General features: G+C 42.4%; 1 long non-coding RNA gene across 1 annotated transcript; it reads right to left on the bottom strand.

The window, feature by feature from the left end:
• Positions 1-1,841: 1,841 nt before the first annotated feature.
• LOC308558478 lies at positions 1,842-10,488 on the bottom strand. The gene is made up of 3 exons (XR_013999007.1): positions 10,226-10,488; positions 9,855-9,898; positions 1,842-2,066 (listed from the first exon to the last, which is right to left on the bottom strand). It is a non-coding gene; the product is annotated as an uncharacterized lncRNA (long non-coding RNA).
• Between the last annotated feature and the right edge of the window lie 6,221 nt (positions 10,489-16,709).

Raw genomic sequence — 16,709 nt, 5'->3', positions numbered from 1 at the left:
GATCAATTCTAATTGGAGGAGGACAAAGGCTCCAAGTGGGGTATCTATTTGAAAAAGAGGAAGTTTACAGAATATCTGATGTTTGAAAGTACTGAGATGAGATTTTAATTCAGTTGTAGAGTTTGGATATGAATTCGTGATTGGCACATGGGAAAATTAAGGATGTGAGAAAATTATTAACACAAAAGAAAATGAAAAGTTGTACAAGAAGGTCATTTAATCATAGTTCATTTCATGACTTAGTTGGGAACATTGTCACATAGTCATAATAATGTAAACTGAATGCTAATCAACCAATATTATGGCATGGGGAAGACTGTCTGTGTGTCGGGGCAGGTAGGTTGGTGTGTATGTTATAGAGTTTGTGTGAGCAAAAGAGCTAAATTCCATAATGCAATAGTTGGAAGTCTCTACATGATAATCAAAAACCGAAATATCAAGAAATAGCTACATACATATACCATTTAGAAACAGAAGAGCAAATACCAGTAGAAACAGATATAAATGTTGTAAATGGTTGTCTTCTAAAGAGTGTGAATTGAGGGGTAGGTAGGGGCAAGGCAAGGACTACTGTTTTGTATTATAAGTTTTATGGAACTGTTTTACCCTTTAAAAGTATTTACCTTGATCAAATTAAAATTTAAAAATTGTTAATGTAGCAAATTTTATTTTACAAGGAATCTAGCAATACATCCAAAGAACAGAATCCTTGACTATGCAGGATTTATTCTAGGAATTCAAGGGAGAGTCAATATCAGGAAATCTATCGACATAATCTAGTATATGAACAAACTAAATCTTTAAATGATTGTATCAATAAAAATATTGTTTATAAAATTTAGCAGACATTCCTAATAAAATTTTTAAATGAATTGGACACTGAAAAGAAAATGATTTATAAAAATTATAAAATAGATTAGACTACAAAAAATAAAAATAAATGTTATCCTAAATGGCAAAAGGAGAATAGTAGGAGACTGTTCTTGAGAGGCAGCAGCTCCCTCATTGTAAAGAGACTTGTTTCCTGTGAAGTTAAGAAATTTAAGTTATATCTTTCCTGTAGTCTCCAAAATGTGAAGCACTTGTTTTAGGGTCCCAGGGATCTACGTTTTAAACAAAAGCCCCAGCTAATTCTGTTTTGGATTAACTTTGGGAACCATTACTTAGGCCAACAGAGGTTACCAGAGGGTTCAAACTGAGAAGCAACAAAATCAGATTTTCAAAGACCTCCTTCTTTCTCTCCTCCTTACCCTCCCTAGCCCACCCATCTCCATGCCATTAGAATGTAGGACTAACAGGGTTGTAACTCTAAGTTAGACACACAGTTTCCTATGGAAAAGTTGGGTTATGCTAAGCCATTAAAACTGGAAAAGTTACTGGAAGTGGCCTTGTTCCTGAGGCATCACACTTTATCTGATTCACAGTAAACAGCAAAATAACATCTTCCTGGGACAAGGAAATAAATTAATGTCATGTCTTTTCTAAAAATCTGAAGCTGGTTTATCTTGGTTTTGAAAGTTTTGTGTGTGTTTTTAAAATTTCATAATAACAAAGCTTAAAATAGTTCTCAGAGGTAGTCCATGCCATTTTTGCAAGCACTGGAGGAAGTAAACAGGGCAGAGGAAGTCCTCAGGGTGGGTCTCAGAACCCAGCTGGAACTGTGCTCATTCAGAATTCAGTGACACCAGTGTATGAAGGTGGATGGGCTATCCCTAGAGATCTGGGGAGAAACCACCCCAGAGAGTCCTAGGGCATCTCAGGAAACATAAGTAGCAGCAAAAATCACATACAAAAAATCACTATTTCTGATAAGGTGGTTCCAAGGAAAGCAAAGGCAATGACCTGGGAGACTCTCGGAACAGAAATCTAGGCACTGGCTCTGCAGCTTTGGCACACATCAGAATCACCTGGAGGGTGTGTTAGACAGTGACTGCTGAGCCTCATCCCAGGCTTTCTGATTCAGCAAACCTGGGTGCAGCTTGAGACTTGAGATTTGGCATTTCTAACAAGCTCCCAGGTGCGGCTGCTGCTTCTGCTCCGGGGACCACAATTCCAGAACGGCCGTCCTGTCATAGGCAAAGAAAATCCACTCAGCAACTTTTGACCCTACTGAAGGAGAGGAGCTAGTGGTGCAGGTGCATGCATGCTGCGGTCATACTTAGAGGTCTGCAGGACTGTAATAAAACACTCCTGTTGAGGCCAAGGAATAGACTTGGACCTACTTGGCCAGATAACTATGCACCTGCTTACATCAACCAAGCCATAAACATCTGATGAGTGACTATCATCATTACAGCTACCATTCATTAAGTGCTATCTGTATGCCAGACACCTCATAAACATTTAATCTTCACTGTAGCCCTACAGCTTTCTCCCAGTGGCCTTGCCAGGCATATCCTACCCCAGGGCCTTGGCACAGCCTGGTCCCTGGACCTGGAACATGCTTCCCCCATATAGCTCCCTCCTACTTTCAAAACATCTTGTCAGAGAGGTCTTCCCTGGCCACCCCCTCTAGAATCTCAACCTCCACTACTGCCCTAAACTGTCATTCCCACCTTCAGGACTTTATTTTCTCTCTGAGCACTTATCACTAACATTAGCAAGTAAGCACAAAGCAGGGATTGTGTCACTGTTTCCCTAGAGCCTAGAAACTATCTGGGACTTAGTAATAGTCAGCACTTAGTGGTAAAATGAACAAATGGAAATTTCAGAGATCCAAGCCTTACTTTGCAGGGATCTGCAGAATTTGGTAACGTGATGATTAGAGCCCATCAATCAAAAAGCATTCACGCCCTGGCCTGGTAGCTCAGTTGGTTAGAGCATCATCCTGATACACCGAGGTTGTGGGTTCCATCCCCAGTCAGGGCACATACAAGAATCAGTGGAACAACAAATCAAGTCTCTCTTTCTCTCTCCCTCTCTTTCCCCCTCCCCCTTCCTCTCTCTAAAATAAAAATAAAAAAAAGTGAAAATAAAAACCAAATCTGGTATTATTTCATTGGAGATGTCTAAATGTGAGGGAAGAAAATAAGTAGAAATTAAAACAAGGAGAGGATGGGAAGTGGGGCTAGGGGAGGGAATAGGCTGGGCTGAGGAGAAGCCCGGACAGTGGCACCGCTCTTCTCCGCCCTGGAGGGAGTTGCCCCTCAAGACTCTGCCAAGGATGACTCTGAGTGGGTGGGTGTGTCCTGTGGGCTCTAACTGGAGCAAAGATAGCTACTGCTGTCAGCAAGCATGGAAAACTCTGCCCAGCCCAGCTGCTAGGAGACAGGATTGGTTTCTGAAATGACAAAGAAGGGTTAGTTGAAGAGTAGTGTTCACATAGCCAAACCAGCTGACACTGGAGGAAACTAGAACTAGGTTTTCACCAAAAGTGGAAGCTGGCACAGCAGCATGACCTCCTGGAAGATGCCAGGTTCAAGAGCAGTCAGCAGCGAGCCAGCAACCAGACAGACTCCTGAGGCAAAAGGAAGACTCTAGGCCTGTGATTTAACTGCATAAACAGACTCAGTTAGATTGGAAACTGTCTGACAGAGTCCATGCCACGCAGAAAATATGAAACATTTCCTCTCTTGGCACCTGTTTCTAACGGACAGTCTGCAGTGTTGACTATCTTGTGACAATATATAAATTCAGTTCCTTAATGAGCTCCAGGGAGAGTTCACATGCTCTGGCCAGTGTGGCTTGTCTCATATTTGAACACGGGGGCGGGGGGGGGGGTGCCAAGTGCCTCAACGGTTGAGTTCACAGTACACACAAGCAGGTGCTTGGTTATGCTTCACAGCACAGAACAAAGAGGAAAAAGAATAAAGTTTAAAGCCATGAACAGACTTGACCTATTGTGATCAACTGACTCACGATTAGATTCAACTCAATTCTATAAACAGTAATTATAGAAATCCACTGAGAGTAGAAAAACCTTCTTTAAATAAAAGCTGAAGTGTGATAGTGACGGTTGGGTTTCCAGTGTTAAAAGTCCCCAAACTGTAGAGAAGGTAATTTAGCAAAGCTGACTTCCAGCGTCCATCAGGATAACGTTGAAGACCTACTATGGACTGCAGAGTGAAGGCTGCCCGTGTGACTACAGTCCCAGTGCTGAGATGCAAGGAGCTGAGTGGAGCCAAAGGGAGTAGCTCTCAGGCTAAGAGCTTGGTCTAGAGGAGTGCAACTGTTATTAGAGGTTTTTTGATAAAAAGCCCAAGGTTACATATGCTTGGGACACAGCAGGTTAAACAGTTAAACTGGTCTCTTTACTGCGTTTTTTATAGGCTTATGTACACTGGGAATCTACGAGAGGACTACAGCATAGAGTGTTTCTCAGATATTTGAACATAAGAGGTTTTTTTAACAGAATCTACCTGAGGAAAAATGGCTTAAGCCCATTTACCCCTCTGTACCTATTTGGGAAGACGACTACGGGCCAAGTATGAGTGTTCATGAGCAGATGCTGTTAGGTCAGCCGGGAAGATGTGGCCATCACTGTGTTAGCGAATTCTTGAGGTGGACATGAAGCTTTCTCGAGCCTCTGAACCTGACTGTGCCAGTGACCTGGAGAGTGGCTCCCTCCAGATGGGTAAACTCAGGGTGGGCCTTCCACGATGCGCTCGCAAGGCACAGCTTCGAACCACGCCTGACACTGGAGACACGTTTTTTGTTTGTTTCTGTTTTTGTTTTTTTAAGTGCTGTTTGCAGCTTACCAAATTGATTTTATTAGTCTTTAAAGGGTTGCAATTTGCAGTTTGAAATATACTAAATTCTATCTAAACTTTAGCATGTTAAAAGTTTTGTACCTCTTTCCCCAAAGAATTCCATATTCATTATCTCACATGGAGAGGCCTTAGGACCAAGTTTTTCCTTCAAGAAAAGTGGTACCTAATATCTTCTTTGTGTAATTCACCATCTCGACTAGGCCCCTGCTTTAGGAAAACAACAGGGAGAGCTGTGGTTGTTCAAAGGGTGCTTTCAAATTCTAAATGTGACTTCATATTCTAATCTTATTCTGCAAACAACACACAGCTACTTGTTTTCATTGAGATGACAGGTGAGCGCCCAGATAGAGGGAGTACAGGCGCCTCGACGGGCACCGCGTTGGACGCTCCCAGGCAATCCCAGGGCAGGCAGCCTGACCTACAGACGCTCCTTCTTCCCTTCGTCTCACAATCAGCGTCTTATCTGACGCTCTGACACCCAGTCTGGGCTCAGCATCTGAGTGAGAGTGGACCTAACTAACCAGACTGAACTCAGGACCCCAAACAGTCTCCTGATGTCTTGAGAAAGGTGAGAAATATTAGGAATTAAAAGATTCTCGTGATACCTTTCTGCCATGTCAGAAAGGCCTGCCCCTCAAGGCCTTGGGTGCGGTTCTCCAGGCCAGCCCGTGCTTTTATTCCCACGCTGTGCTCCACTAAGTGCGCCTCCATCATTTTTTTTAAAAACTAACAATTGAATGTGATATTTTGCAAAGCACTGTGGTTTTTCAAGCTTTAATTTAGAGGGGTCTAGAAAATATTTGCATTCAGTTTCTTTTTTCACTCTCTTTTCCTCTTGATTTGCTTGCTTTTTTTCCTGAGCATTTTGGCGGTGAAGTTTATCATTATTGTCCCTTGGAGTACTACCTGAAGTATAAAATACAACCTTGTTGTTTGGAAAATTAAAAGAAAAATAGAAATGCCAACGTGGGTCTAAGAAGCAGCGGGAGAGAAGTGAGGTGGTGGCGGGGCTGGGAGGGACTGTAGTCCAGACACAATGGCAAATGATTCATGTAATTTCAAGACTGAAAAAAGTGAATTTTACCATGCTAAGTCAATTTAACTGTTCGAATGGTTACTGCTCCCCTGGTGTTTATAAAAAGATATGAAATGAAAGGAGACAGACTCACATAGGCTTAAAGAGTTTTCAGAAACCATTATGGCCACAAAGTCTGTTTTGGTTTTGCCCAGTGTTATGAATCCCAGCTTAACCGTTTTACTGTATGCAGCAATGAGACAGCAGAGCATGGTGGTCAAGAGGGGGCTCTGTCCCTGACTCCCTGGGTGACCTTGGGCAAGACACTTCATGAAGTCTCAGTTTCCTCCTTTTTCAATGGAGTTCGTTCACAATTGTACTTACCATTTAGGGTCGTCATCGGGATTTAATGAAGAAATGTGTGGAAGGCACTTCTAGAAGTCTCACATGGTGAATGCCTAATGAATTTTGTTATGAAACACTATGTGAATAGAGTTACTGCAAGCTCATCATTGGCAGAGTCCCATGAAAGCCAGCAAGAGAAGTCCTGCAGGCCTGTTGCTCCATCCACCAAGAGTAGCAGATTTCAATGAGGAGCGATTTGCCCTTCAGGGGACATTTTCAATGTCTGGAGACACTTTTGGTTGTCACAGTAGTGTGTGTGGGGAGGGGATGCAGAGCTACTGGTGTCTAGTGGGTTGAGGCCATAGATACTGCTTAACATCCTACAGTGCACAGGACAAACCACACAACAAAGGATTATCAGGCCCCAAATGCCAACAGTGTCAATGTTTTAAAAACAAAACAAAACAGATCTAGCACAGTCCCTTTAACATCTTTGGTCCAGGGATTATACATTCCTCCACGGCTAAAAGCAAACAAACAAACAAAAAGTTGTAAACAAAGTCTCTTGAGAATAAAAGAAAACTCTCAGTTGCTTTTGGTAGAGAGGGGCGCAAATTAGAAGATGCAGATTTAAAAAATATATATATATCTTTATTGATTTCAGAGAGAGGAAAGGAGAGGGAGAGAGAGATAGAAACATCAATGATGAGAGAGTCACTGATCGAGCCTGCAACCCGGGCATGTGCCCTGACCGGGAATTGAACCCCGATCGCCTGGATCTTAGGTTGACACTCAACTGCTGAGCTACGCCTGACCGGGCCAGATTTTTTGTTGTTGTTATTTTGTTAATCCTCACCTGATGATATTTTTTCCATTGATTTTTTAGGGAGGGAGGGGAGAGAGAGAGGGAGAGAGAGAAACATCAATGTGAAAGAGACACATTAATTGATTGCCTCCTGTACCCGCCCCAACTGGTCCAGGGATCGAACCTGCAACCCAGGCATGTGCCCTTGACTGGGAATCAAACCGGTAGCCCTTTGGTGCATGGGCAGTGCTCTAACCACTGAGCAACACCAGCCAGGGCTAGAAGATGCAGATTTTAGCCTGGTAGTTAATGTTAGAGACAGAATCCTGCTATAAATCTATGACTGTCCAAGCTTTCAATGTTGAGGTGAATTGGTGGGAGCCCAGAAGTCCATGGGGAGAATTAGACCAGTGAGAACATGGACTCACTTTAAGTAATTTTGTTTGGTGGCCAGAGAAAGTTTTGATGTTAAGCAGAGTCCTGAGATAAAAGCACAGACATGCTGAATCTAAGGGGAATATCTTGATTGATAATTCCTTGGGCCTATTTTCAAAGTAAATATAAATCAGGCTGGATCCTTGTTTTGATTCAAGCAAATATACTAAAAGGTATGTGATTCTCCAAGATTCGCACAAATCAGGCCCAAAGACTTTCTAGATTGTTGTTGATAATAACCCTAAAGGGGAAACAGTATCTTTATGTCTTGACTACATCCTACCTTCAATTTGTGATCAAACATAATAAGAGGAAGCAGAGACATGGGCTGAGAAATGAGTGAATATTTGCCCAATGTTATAAATCTTAACATCAACTTTGTTGTCCAAAGCAACGAAACATATCACTGAGCGTTAAGGTCCAACCATCCTCCCTAGTCACCTCGCCAGAAGCAGTAGGCGTGGACTGTTCTGTGTATATGAGATGCAAACCTCATACTTCAGAGCCACTCCTTTCTCTTGTTTAGCAGAGAGACCAGGTGGCAACAGAACCTCTTGGGTACAGTTGGCAGACCCGGCAGGACAAGCAGCACTTCAGTCCACAGTCTAGTGTTTGCCTGAGTTGCATAAGGGCAATTCTACGGCAACTGAAAGGGAGGGTGAAGGATGGTATGTCTGACCAGAAAAGCAGGGTCAAAAAGCCCCTGCGAAATGGCACAGGACCTTTTCATGTTAAATTTGGAAGGTCAGTACACCACTTGAACTGCCATTATGGCTTATTCATTTTCATGAAATCCTCTTGAAATTAAAAAAAAAAAAAATTATTGATTTTTAGAAAGAGGAAGGGGGAGAAAGAGAGAGAGAGAGAAACATCAATGTGAGAGAGAAACATTGATCCGTTTCCTCTTGAACAAGAAAGAGAAACATTGATCCGTTTCCTCCCGAACAAGCAATCTAGGTATGTGCCCTGACCGGGGATGGAACCCACCACCTTTTGGTGTACAGGACACTGCTCCAACCAACTGAGCCACACTGGACAGGGTTGAAATTTTTCTCATATTTAAATTTCTGTTGGAGTTCAACCAAATGTATAACTATTCCAATGGCAATTTATAGTTGAAAACCTATCAAAAATTAAATAAGCTTCTTGGTTTGGGGAGGGGGTGATGGCTGTGTAAGGGGCACCCTGACCTTGCCACTTACTAAGCAGACACAGGTGTGAATGTACAGAACAATATTCCAGAATAGTCACAGAAAATAAATAAAGATTACCCTGTTGCCCCGTTTGAATGCTGGGACATTGTTAGGAGTGCCCAAAAGTTTGATTACATGGTCAACTTTGTAGCAAGAAGGGAAGTCTGAGTGATCTTCAAAACTTTGATAGAAGTGGGTTCACTAAAATATTTCAAAGCTAGAATGCTCCTCAGAGTACCGAAACTATTGGGCAAGAAGGAAACATCTGCAAGGAAATGCCTTTACGATAAGTAGTATAATTTGAAGAGCTCCCTAACTGACCATGATATAATAACTACCTCTACAAAACACTTCGCTCTGGAGAGGCTCTGATGGAACCTGGAGACCTGTAGGTCAGAAGGAAGCCTCCTTGCCACATGCATGAGTGAGGAGGCACCATGGCACAGTGCACAGTGGTAAAAAAGCACTGGACCTGGTACCCAGAGACCAGGCCAGAGTCTTATTTCCTGCCCTTGTGATCTCAGACATTCTTCAACCCCCTGGAGTCCAGACCTATCAGTAAAATGAAGATGGATGCTGGCATCTGCTATGTACCCTACTGGGCTGTGAACATTTGAGGAAGCTTCACGAATGGTTGACTAAACAGCCAGTGTCTTACTGTTCTTGTCAAAAGGTAATGAGAGTTAGAATCAAATTGTATCCTATTAAGGAAATATGTTTATAACCAGATTACTTCCTGAGAACTTCATGCTTCCTGGCATGGTCTTTCATTTCTCTTCTAATATAAAATTCGTCAGGAAACCTATGTTTCACTGAGTAGAAAATTGCATAGCCAGTAAATATATTTTAAAATGTCATACTTTAGGCCCATCTCCTTTGGTCATCTGGACATGGTCTTTTTGAGGGGGTCTTATCCAGAGATCTTTTTACTGCAGTGGACAGAAACCCATCCAAGTTAGTTCAAATAACAAAAACAAACACAAAAGCAAACGACCAGCAGGCTATCTCGCATGCATCCCGGTCCAAGTAGAGTCACCCCTCATTTAACTGGGTTTGGAAATGGCCAATATCAGAGTGGTGCTTTTTCTGTTTTTCAGTGGCTTTGTGGCTTTTCTCTTAACCATAAATTCACCATAAATTCACCACCACCCCCAGTCTCTTATTGGTTCAACACAGGGACTATAGTTTGTGTCTCATAGTTTAATCTCCCCTTCCTTCTTCTTGCCTGGAGTGTAGCTGCAATGCTGTTCTCTCCACATCAGCTTCCTTTTTAGCATCTAAAGCTCAGAGTGCATGTCACCAAAGCTATAGAATGACAAGCAAATTTGGAACTGTACTTTTTACAGAATCACCTTTGGACAAGTTACTTAATCACTTTGTGCCTCAGTTTCCTCACCTGAAAAATAGGGATATTATTATTTATTCTCAACCGTAGTGTCTGTTCCAGGATGCTCAACATTAGCCATTACCATTATTAATTTTAAGGAGAGGTTAATTTATGAAACTGACCAAAAGCAGGCATAAGACTGCACAATCTAAGCACTGTATCCAAGTTCTAAGATAAGATGTAGTAAACACTGAGCTTGTCAGGTACATCTCCAGAGAAGATGACTTGAAGGGATTGGAATGACTTGGTGAAGAGATATATTTTGGTTTTCAATGACTATATAACAAATCATCCCAGAACTTAGGGGTTTAAAACAACAATTATTTATCTACTCACAATTCTGCAGTTTGGGCAGGGTTGGCAGCATCAGCCCATCTCTGCTCCACACGGCCTCTGCCAGCTGGGCCATCCAAGATGACCTCCTTTCCTATCTGCCCCAGCATATCAGGTGGGGCTGACTGGACATCATCCTCTTTCCATGTGGCCTCCCCATGTGGACTTCCCATCATCACAATGGCCTCAAAGTGGTCATCTTCTTACAATGTGCCCAGTTCTCCCAAAATGGAAAAGCAGAAGCTTCCAGACTTTCTTAGTAGCTGGGCTCAGAAGTTCCAGAATGTCATTTCCACCACATTTTATCAAAGAAGTCACATGCCATCCAGTTTCAAGGGGAGGGGACTGCACAGGGCAAGGATATCAAGAGGCGTGGTTCACTGGGGACACAAGGGGAAAGAGACCGTGACAAGTGGTTGCACAGAAGCTTAGGTGCAGGAGACAGAAAATACAAAAAACAATGCAACCAAAAAGCCCAGCTAGGCCCTGATGAGCATGAGAATTACAGAAGAGAATGGCCTGGCTGTTGTTGTGAAGAGTAGGAACAGAATCTGAGGGTTTATTGGGGTCTCAGTTCTATTGCATCACCTTTACTGATTCAAATGTTCAAACTAGGGAGTAACAGACACCTCCACCCCACCCCCACCTCCAAGTGTCCCTGGAAGAAGTCATCTTTGGGAAATTAGAATAATTTCTTTAACAGATCAAATCCACATAATTTCTGTCAAGGTTTTAAATTGGCATGCATGTCAACAGAACCCAACGGTGACAAAGGCTCTGGGAGGGGCCTCTAATAAGATGTTCATTCCCATGGTGACTCTTTCATCACTCACCATTAGTATTTTTCCTCTCAAATTTTCCCTTTATTTCTCTGTTTTGTAAAGCGGTAAAACCCTTGATTTTCTGTCGGCTGATTCTTTTCCATGTGGGTAGATCTGGGAATTTTCCCAAAGAACCAGCTTTTGATTTGATTGATCCTGGGTGTTTCGGGATCTTCTTTCTGCCCCCATGGTGGGGTGTGGTGGGGTTGATAGGAGAGGCTAAGGCTGGTGTCGGGCGATTTCGATGGCACTCAGTGTGGTTGCTTAGCTGGGGCTTAAATTTACACCCCAGTGCTTCTCTCTCCTGCCTCTGAAATGGAGAGCTCAGGCTTTCCTTTAGTGACCTCTCTTCCCTAGAGGGCTGGTGGAGCACAGCGAGGCCTTCCCACCACAGGAAGGTGTCAGCATTTGTACTGGGGGGTGGGACTGAGAGGTTACAACTGCGAGGTCAAGGCCTCTTCCATTCACCCAGGCTGCCTCTTCCTCAGCACCCATCTCCCCACCTGCCATGACTCTGCCGCCTCACTCTGCTCCTGCCACTTAGCTCTTTGGAGAGTATTTCCCCTCTCCCCCTTTCTTCATTCTGATTTCCAAACTTCTCTGCGGTGCCTTCAAAACGTGAGATTTTTAAAAAATGCACACAACTTTATTTTAAAGCAGCACGGGTCTCAGGGTTCATGAATTATGACATCGAACTTAACTAGAATGTTAATTCATTCTTGTCTAAATCCCGGGTCTGGCACAGAACCTGGCCAGAGTAGAAACTCAAGCCCTAGGCACTGAATGATGCATGAATAGCACCCGGAAAAAATCACACCCTGCTTGGGATTTTATAGTTTGTTTCCTAAGTTTGTCCCTTTGGACTCTTCTCCCATCACAGGCTGTATCCAGGGAAAACAAGAGATGAGTTTCTTAGAAACGGCTTCTGTCAACAGTCAGTCTCCCTCCTGCCCCCTCCTCTGCCAAAGTGGTGAGTCTGTAAACAGCTTTCCTTGGGAAACAGGCACTGGGAAAACAGAAAACCAACCAGGGAGCTGTGAAGCGACTCAGGAGAGCATTATCTGAGACCAGGAGGGGAAACACAGGCATATTGGAAAAGAACATTTAAGATGTAACCTTTCCGAAGACAGCATTGACTGTAAATAGTCAGGCTCTAAGTTTAATCGTTAGGTAGTTACTGAATTTCTTTAGCTATATCTGCTTGTGCTTTGTAGAATTGCTGGGCTGGGGATTTATCAAGAGGAACGGCTACATAGTTTCGGGGAAATGTTTGATGTCACATTCTTTTGCCTTGTATACGAATCTGCTTGGGCCACCACAACAAAACACCATAGACTGAGTGGCTTAAGCAACAGAAATAAATGTATTTTCTCAGTTCTGGGCTGGAAGTCTGAGATCAAGATGCAGGTAGGGCTGGGGTCTTCTGTGGCCTCTCTCTTTGGCCTTATAGATGGCACCTTCTTGCTGTGTCCTCACATGACTGTCCCTGTGTGTGTGTACCCCTGGTATCTCTTCTTTTTTTTGTCAGGACACCCAATTATATTGGATTAGGTCCCATCCATATGACCTTATTTAACCTTAATTACCTCTTTAAAGGCCCTGTCATCAAATACAGTCACATTCTAAGGTACTGGGGGCTGTGACTTCAATATATGAATTTTGGAGGGACACAGTTTACTCCATTAACCTTGTTTGCTTGTGGAAGTGAGAGTAGCAGAACATGTCACCCCAAAATATACCACCTTGGCATTAGGATTATTTTGAATTAAAGGCATTGAAAAACAGCATATGCAAGAAAGCATGCTGACCTCTCCTTTTCTTCCTAAAAGCAGGGGGTAAAACTCAGATGTGAAAGATGCCCCGTCTATACCAGGAGGAAAAAATATTCTCATCACCGAAGATGGGGAGTCGAGGCTGAGAGCAATCTGTACAAACAGACCCTGTTGAATAACCCTTATCTGCCTCTAGGCTCCTATACATTTTTTTTTTAAAAAAATATATTGATTTCAGAGAGAGAAAAGGAGAGGGAGGGAGAGAGATAGAAACATCAATGATGAGAGAGTCATTGATCGGCTAGCCCGCAACCCGGGCATGTGCCCTCACCGGGAATCGAACCCCGATCACCTAGATCCCAGGTCAATGCTCAACCGCTGAGCCACGCCTGGCCGAGCTCCTATACATTTTAGATGCTTTTCCATAATTACCTTCATTTTCCTGTGAAGGCTCCTATGTACATGTAAAAATAGTAAATAAAATGTCATACTTTTCTCCTGTTAATCTGTCTTGTACCAACCTAATACTCGTGCCCAGTTGGAGACTGTAAGAGTGTAGAGGAAAAGTTCTGCCTCCCCTAAATAGGCTTGCTAAATACTTGTTGGATGAAAAACAACATCCTTTCTCCCCGGTACCCACTCTTTCAGCCAGTTCCTAGGACTGTTAAAACATAAAAAGACTATAAACAGGGAAGGAGATTATACAGGGAGCCCCATGTGGAAATGTGGGAATATGGATTCCAGTGCAGGGGTTCTGGCCCTAGCTCTGCTTTGCCTCTGTTGCCCTTGAGATCATGACTCTTCCCTTGCTCTGTCAGAGCAAAAGAAATTAGATCTCAGTCATTTGATGGGAGGTGCAAGAAAACAATTACTTAGTTATGAACCATCATTTCAGAAGTCCTCCACTGTGGAAACTCCATGAGAGGTTACATTACAGTATTTTCCTTTGAGTGTAGGACAAGGATGTGGCCTGCTAGCTACAGTTTCTCTACAAGTCTTGAGATGCAGAACATGTCTAGTCTTTTGAGGAGTGTCTTGTGTAGCACTGGAAGCCAAAGCCATGAACAAAGGAGAGGCTAGAGTACGTTCTCATGGGATGCTGCCAACTTCTTATACCATCGCTTGCTGGGTTTACTCTGCCCAGCCCCACTGCCCAGGGGCTCCCTCCCAGGATGGCCGCCTGCAGAAAGGCTGCCCATTGACATGCAGAAACCAGACAACAGGCTTTACTTTTCAAAGGAAAGAGATCACATTGGAACCTTTGGAATTAAAACTCGAATAATTTTAAAAGGACAGGATAAAATACTATTTTTGTCAATGTTCCCCCCCCCATATTATATACATAATTTTTTTTCAATATGCACAAGATTATACAATAGCCTAGAAAAATACACATTCAAGCAATAAATCGTCCCTGTTTTCTCTGGACGGTGGTATTTTAGATTTGTTCTTTTAATTCACCCATGTTTTCTAATTTTACTACAAAGGGATTGATTTTCTTGAGTAATAATAGAAATTTGTTTTTTCAAGGATGGGAGCATTTTCAGTTTACTGTAGTCTTTCATTTACTCCACTAGCACTTGATAGGATAGAAATATTACCTTTATTTAATGAGTTTGCTCATTAGTACCATAGATTAGAAATGTAATGAACTATCTATGTTTCCGATGGGAGTGATTGGAAGGAATGACTTTGGCATAGCTCTGGGAGACGAATTTTTGGTGTTGCTATGGTTATAGGAGCTCTGTATTTCACTTCCAGGTTATAGGTAGACTTTCTCATTTCTTAAAAGGAAGATATTTTCCACTGATTTAAAAACTGATCAAATCTCACCAAACCTATATACTTTACTTTCTTTCTTTATGAGAATGGGAAATGGCATCAGGGAGAAATTACGTGGTATGTTTTTGCCTTTACTTTTATGTCAAGAACTACCAAAATAATTTCGTTTTGGAATCATTTTATCTACTATATGACTCCTTTCTGTTCAAATAATAGCAAATGGAGTTATTTACATAATTGATGCAATTATTTAATAATGAATATACAAGTTTATCAAGATTTACTTACTGAGTTTTTTCTCTTGTGTTTTTAAGAACCACAGAAGTTTTTCATGGGAAAGGATACATCCAAAAATGTTGGGGGGAGTAGGTGTATGATTTTCTAGCCTCAGTTCCTTTCAGATGCATTTATCCCTATCACAGACAAGGGACAGGAACTCTAAACTGTCCTCTGGTGCTTCTGAACACAACGGATAAATTTTACCCTAGGCTTGCACAGTCAACACACAGTTAGCCTTGGTATACACAATCAGGTGTTTGAGGAAAGGAAGATTAAAAATAGAGTGAAAAGTTTATAATAAAAACTACTGTGCATATTATATTAGTTCACTTCTCAGCTTTGAGTGAAACAGGGTGTGACACAATTTGCAGAATCCTTATCTACTTATTGGTGCCTTGTAACCAGATCTCTTTTACTGTCCTTAAGATTCTGTTCTAAAACCCTAAAGGCATTTGTCTACATTAGAAGGCACAGGTGCCCAGCCAGTGTGGCTCAGTGGTTGAGCAGCGACTCATGAACCAAGAGGTCACCGGATCGATTCCCGGTCAGGGCACATGCCTGGGTTGTGGGCTTAGTCCCCAGTAGGGGGCGTGCAGGAGGCAGCTGATCGATGTTTGTCTCTCATAAATGTTTTTCTATCCCTTTCCCTCTCTCTCTAAAATCAATAATAATAATAAAAAAAAAGGCACAGGTGGTTTTCTCACAAGTCACCCTTGTTATTTTTAGAACCTCTTCTGTACCTCCCTGTCTTTTCTAGGTGGCCCAAGGTCCTCTGTGTTCCTGATGAGCTGGTGTCAACCACCCATTCAGAGAGAACATTCTGTCTCCCTGGTTTCAAGTGATTTTCTTGGTATCCCTGAATGTGGGCCAACACGGAACACTGGGTTTCCCACTGCTTGCTCCCTGGGCTCTGTGGTGTCAGTGTGCCTCATCAGTTTTGGAAGCTCGTCACATCTTTTCACCTTAGCCGTGCGTGTGCTGTCAAATCTAACTTCTGCTTTGTTCTGCTGCGCCTTATCAAGGTACTCCTCTTACACTGGCAGCGCCTTTGCCTTTCAGAAGCGCTCTGCTCCAGCAGCCTTGCCGCTAACAGTCTCAGGGTTTAATTAACCGAGGCACAGAAACCATTTCCCACTGAAATTCCCAGACAGGGATTTGGTAAAATGAGATCTGCTAGAGTTAGGGTAAAGGTGGAGGAGAAAGACAGATTAGGTATCATTTCATGCTAGTTGGGTATTATTATGTGAGGACAGTCAATGTTTTACTTTCCTATTTTCAGAGTCAAATTCTTAGTGCAGCTCAAGTAGGAATGAGAGCTATAAAAATAAGGGATATTACATAAGTATTCTCAGAAAATTTTTTTTTTCAAATTCTACACACGTTTTAAAAAAAGACTGGGGCAAGGATTTATTTGCTTGCTTTTTATATCATACTAGCTCCTTCAACTAAGGTGGTTTTCTCTTGTTCTGAAGTAATACAATTCTCCCTCATGAATTTCTTCCTCTTTCAGGGGTTCAGTCAAAATGTAGAAGGGCCTGCACAGAAAGTTTTTATATAAAGTTTACTGATTATTTGGGAGTGGGAGGGTCCCAGTGAGTAGAGAAAACTATTAATGAAAACTAACAGGCAGGTTAAATTCCTACCATGCAACATTCCAGTGGTTTCACCTCTTATATTTTTCCCTCATGTACTTCATAGTTAGAAAAGATTTTTTTAATTCTCACCCAAGGATGAGAGAAGAGAGGAAGAGAGAGAGAAAGAGAGAGAGAGAGAGAGAGAGAAACATTGATCAGTTGCCTCCTGTATGTGCCCTGACCAGGGATCGAACCTGCA

Source organism: Miniopterus schreibersii (assembly GCF_964146895.1).
Source record: "Miniopterus schreibersii genome assembly, chromosome: 6".
Classification (NCBI taxonomy): domain Eukaryota; kingdom Metazoa; phylum Chordata; class Mammalia; order Chiroptera; family Miniopteridae; genus Miniopterus; species Miniopterus schreibersii.
Note: the sequence above shows the minus strand (reverse complement) of the source record. Positions and strands in the feature narration are given on the sequence as shown.